Consider the following 6000-nt stretch of genomic DNA (forward strand, 5'->3'; position numbering starts at 1 on the left):
AATATTGTTTAAGGTTATGAAGATTACCATCAACAATCTGGTAAAAGTTTAATTGGATGAAAGAAATGTATAATATTTAAAGCTATGCAACCTCTCTGAAGCTATTCTGTGGTGGTGAATGGTGATGGTGGTGAGTAGGGGCTATGTGAGGTGTATGTGTATCCGGGGGTGGAGGTGGGGGTGGGCCCAGGACCACCGGTCATCAAGCTGTGGAAGACCAGGCTGAGGGTCCCGTTGTCCAGGCCTGCAACCTCAGGCCTCAGTAGCAGCTCAGCCTTCTGTTCTGGAGACAGCAGGTGAAGAACCTCCAACTGCAACCCGGAAGACACGGAGAGAAGGAAGGTCAATTCATAGACAGTGTAGGGGAAGTTACTTTTAATTATTACACATGACTTTCAATTAAAAGTAATCATCGTCTTCACTTGGACCACAATAACAAAGGGTGGGTGTAAAAATGTATCTGTCACCCCCCAGACGTTACGTTTCGCGTCCGGAGGAGCAAGCCGGTAATTCAAACTATACCGTTGACGTTTAATTGTTTTGTTTTAGTTTTTTTTATCCCAAGAGAACAGTCGAATAATGACAGTTACAAAAATATAAGCCTGTATTTGGCCTCCCAAAAGATGCATAACAAAGAGGCATCAAATAGAACAAATAGACCAATTCCAATATTTATTTTGTGAACGTGAACACAGCTTCTGAACCATTCCTTAGCTCCATGGTTACTGAACTAAATATTGGACCCAATCGTCACAAGACACACAATATGTACAAGATTTTCATACTAAAATGGCTTTTTTTAGAGACACAAATGAGGAGGAAATCAACTTTGTTATTGACTTTTCTCTATCCCAGCAACACACTCTCGCGAGATTTGGGAAGATATCTGAAGGGTCCATCTGCAGTCTGACGGACAAGACATAGAGGGCGCTGTCCCTTATTTTTTTTTAACTCTATGCTCTTCATCAATCATTATGGACATATTAAACATTAAATTAAACGTGTGTTCCAATGCTCAATAATATAATTTTCCATTATTAACAGTCTTGGTTGATGGGGTATGATTTGGGAATCAGGACATTTTGCTAAACATTCGTGGTAAAATATATACCATATAAATAAAAGGCCCTGTTACAATGTTGAGCACCTTATTGTTCTGATCTGAGATATTGTGAGGAGACAATACCCTGTGTATATAGAGTAAATGGCATATCTGCTATTTGCAAACAAGTTGTACATACTCAGAAGACATTTCACGTTTTCCTTATATTATGATGTCATGTTTTGTGAGTATAAGATTCAGCACCTATTTTCCCCAGCCTGATTGGGAATGTCTCACCATATAATACATGTGGAACCATTACGATACTTGTCGACCTGGCTAGTAGCTGGGTTGAAGCCGTACCATTTTGTATATTGTAAAATAGATACTCCCCAGCATATCAGGCACATCAATGTTACTGAATGGCATCAATACCACAATGAAAAACTATTGTTTAGCCTACATTGTGACAGACTTGTCATCACCAGGCAGGAGTTTTGGATAAGCTCTAATGTCCATGGAGATTGCTTCACAATTTTACACACAGTAGAGGGATTGAAGTCCATTCCATCCAGCAGGCAGAGATTATAGTCTGACAACAATTTCAATTACAAGCTTTGACTCTTGCATGGATCAAACCGTTAAGTGTATAAGTTGGTCAAATAAATTAAAACACCAGATTGTAGAAGGCAAAAATTATTGTCAGTTAAACAAACAACTTTTGTGTATTATGTTCATATGTGTATGGGCTTAGGCATTAATGAGAGGTTACATTCCAAAGTTTCACTTTTTGTTCAGCTTTAGTAGTGAAGAACCCTTCTGATCGTGAATAGTAATTCCCCCCCCAAAAAAACACACATCTGTATTCATTGTAAATGTTAAATACATGTGACTAAATACATTACCAAACATATAGATTCACTTTTCAACCACATGGTAAAAAGAATAATAAGTAGAGACAAAGCAGAGCAGATATAGTTTAAACTATTTATTAACACAATTGTATTATTGGTACCTTTACTGTAAGCAACACCATCAATATAGTTGGTATAATGTCCTATCAATTATTGTTATTATAGTTGTTGTTTGATAAAGAGCTGGTGAGACATGGAGACTCATGTTACTGAACAAACACTCTATAGCAATGAGTACTATCAGAATATAGAGCTAATTTAACACTTATTTTAACAAAAGAAAATCACTTACCCTATCTTTAACACTTGTTATTTTATATTTTTAGTGAAAACAGCATGTTATAGGCCAACAGTGCTCTTATTTTACATTCCACAGACCAGAAGACACTTACTTTTCCATAACTTGCCAAAGCGCTCTTATTTTGAAGTTCATCGACCTGAAGTCAAGGGTTTACGTTCGTCCAATCTCGGAACCCAGAGTACAACTGAAAAGGAAAAACAGCGACCTCTGCTGTTCGTTCCTCCTCAGTTACACTCTGGGACAATGCCGACGAAGCACACGTGCGCAAGTTAACAGGGGTTTAAGTCTGCCTTCACCGCTCCACTTCCGGGTGGTGCGACTACATTTTCATTTCCCCTAACAATATTTCTACACGGAACACTAACACCACTTCTCCCAGAGAACATGGATCGTTTTGGTTATAAGCCCACTTGTTTCTATGATGAAAGAGTAAGTTCAAATGTGAATATCTTTCCGTGGTTTTGTCTGCTCCGCGGACGCTATTGTTAAATTAGTTTCGGTTAGTTTCCAGCAGGGAAGATCGACGGACACGTGAATCCCGCCCACTACATTTGATTGGGTAAAGCTGCTTCCTGATCTGAAGGCACGCCCACTCCCACACAGTGTGTACACGTTCTGACGAACCTTCAGGACAGATTCCAACGCAGTGCAGAATCTGTTCTTGAGAGATTAACGTTCGTCTGACTTGACAAGTGTTAAGCTTTGACGGAGGTACTGGGCTTGTGCTGCCGTTTTGAACTGATACTGACATAAGGAAGGCTTTACAAGCTGCTTCTTGTATTTTTACACGTCAGTTAGAGACAAGTAGGGAACTGCAGCACATGTGACAAAAGTCAGCGGGTGTTTTTGTTTTATATCGCGGGTGGGATGCAAGCAGCCATGCTCGTCATCAACTCCACTTTCTCACAAACGTATCTCTTCACACTAGATTCCAAGCGTGATTTTGCAACCCGGTGATTTATAACTAGTTGCGTGCCCGTGTCTTCAGTATTATGTGAGCTTGTAGATTAGCTGTTTTCGCCGTGTCGCAGGTTCAGTGTGTGTGTGGGAGAGAGGGAGAGGGGGAGACGGAGCGCTCTGGCCACGCTCAAGTGTCTAAAGACGGCTATCTCGTGTTGTGTTTTATACCAAACAAAAAACGGTTTTATCCCCACTCAAAATGCGCACCTGCCTGTCGGGCAACCAGATAGCAAACTTCACCTGCCCGACTGCCCCGGGCAGTCGGGCAGGCGTTAGTGTCAACCCCTGGGTGACTTACAAGGGATAGCACGTTTGTCAATCACAATGAAGTACTTGTGAATCACACTCTTCTGGGTACCCACAGCAAGCAGATAGGGTTGAAGGCTCTCTGTGATGCTGTCCAGATGCCCCTGGACACTGGTCCCAGTCTGTGAAAAGAGAACTTTATTAGTCTTGCTATTAAAATTAGTCACCGTTTGCAAACAGTTTAGAGCCGGATCGCAATGGGATGTTTTGGTCACGATTAGGTAGCCTCCAGAATCACTTTTATTGCCGCAATATGCAAGATGAACCATAAGGACATTTTCTGCTGTATAATTTATATTCTGCAAAATGTAAAGGACCCCCCAAAATGATATGAATTTGGCCGCGGACCCCCGTCTCAAAATATTTTGTTCCATGGACCCCCAGAAGCAAAGATTTGAGTTATTGTTCGCTTTAAAAGAATATATTTTTTCAAAAAATAGCAGATCTACAAGCTCATAGCGCGAGTGTAAAATAATGCTTTTTAGCTCAAATGAAAAAGTGACACAGACGCTTCCTCAGGTCTTAGTGGGTTAATGCAAGGCAGTTGAAGAGCCACATACATACATACATACATACAGCCACATATACAATGGCCTCACGACACTGGGTTTCTGCGGTTAGCTGGTTTTCCTCACAGACGGGAGCTCTGTCGCCAGCATTTGGACCACCTGTAACAGTGTAGAAACCACATATACGGCTGCCCCTGAGGATAGCCTCCGTCGGGCATACGGCGTCTGTCATCCCAGTGGTGCTCTTCTTCCTGGAAAGTTTCAGCAGTTTGGGGAAGAAAAAAAGAACAGTGACCTGGGAGTTCAGCAGATTAGACATGGAGAATGTCCACTGATGAACCACTTACATTATTACATTACAGTCATTTAGCAGACACTTTTATCCAAAGCGACTTACAATAAGTGCATTCAACATAGGTAGGGAACGAAACTACTAATCACCAGAAGTACTAAGTGTATTTCCTGCAAAAACAAGCAACCAAGAGTATACCTAGCGCTAAGGTAAAAGTGCTATATATCAGCTACATACTTTCTTAAACAGATGAGACAAAATAGCAAAATCAAATGAGCACGAGCTAATACAAAAAGTGTATTGACTAAACAAGATCCAATAAAACAAGAGTTCGTACAACTAGTTAACAACAAGTAGGCCAGACAAAGAGGAAGGGTAGTGTTTCCTGAAGAGGTGGGTTTTCAGCCTGCGGCGAAAGATGGGCAGTGACTCTGCTGTCCTGACTTCTGTGGGAAGTTCATTCCACCACTGTGGGGCCAGAACTTAAACCCTATATACTTAGTCGACTGGGATCACCCAGCGGTCTATACTTGGTTCCCTCCCGTTTTCCCCTCTACATCAAATCTCCGTGGAAAATACATCTGCACTATTTTCGGCAGGTGTTTTCCCCAGAATGGAGACGCAAGTTAAAAAAACAAAAACACATCAGCCAGTCATCAAAGACCTCATCGTACCTCATTTCCATTCTCCAGCTGCTCCTCTTCCTCTCTCCTCCTCCAGAACTCTTCTTTCTGCATCTGCTTCCTCATCTTCTCCTCCTGAATCTTACGGGCACGGATGCTAGGCTTCACCTCCACCTGAAGGTAAGGGTTCACCTTTTTCTAAAAGACCAGGTGAAGAGGAAATGTCAGGACAGATGACGGCATGATCAACTTATGACTTATTGTTTAACCATTCATAATAGTTCAGTCTAGTGTCCTGGGTCGTGTAGATTACTCGCTTCGGTCTAAAAACCTGTCATGCTAAAAATAACGTTGTCCCAGCTAAAACATGACTTGAAGATCAGTTCTTATCAGCAAGCGACATCAGCCAAAGATAATACATTAGGCATAATAACACTTGTGCCTGCACCTATGAAAATGTACCAACCTGAATGGGAATATATTTATTCAGCAAATACATTTGAAAATGAGAGCCAAACTGTTATTGAGATATTGCAGTTAGTCAGTACCTGGCTGTGGTCGGGAGAGGAAAGGGAGGATTAGTTCCTTCAGGCCCAAATGCTGCTGCTGTGAGGTCATGTTGTCAAACTGATGGCTAAACTCCTTCAAACTGGTGAATCAAACACAGAATGAGAAATACTTATTTCTTAGCTTATTGGTGAAGCTAGAGAAAAGGCAACGGAGTCATCAAAATCAAAATCATCCCCCAGGAAGAATGAAGGTGCACAGAAATGTCTATGGAAATCCAGCAGTCAGAATTGCCACTCTCATCTCTCCAATCACATCCAGAACCACAGACGCTGATGGACCAGTCATGGTCATGGACTAGGGGAAGGATTACATGGATCAATATTTAATATTATTACATTTACATTAATATTACGTGATGATATTTAGTGTATGGAATAGTAGATAAAGATTCTGGCTCTATAATAGAGATATTCTTTCAAATCTTGATAGACTGTTTGCCTGACAGTGAATAGGAAATTTTTATTAGCATTTTTTTTCATTAGC

The sequence above is a fragment of the Gymnoscopelus microlampas genome (assembly GCF_963454915.1).
Source record: "Gymnoscopelus microlampas genome assembly, chromosome: 13".
Classification (NCBI taxonomy): domain Eukaryota; kingdom Metazoa; phylum Chordata; class Actinopteri; order Myctophiformes; family Myctophidae; genus Gymnoscopelus; species Gymnoscopelus microlampas.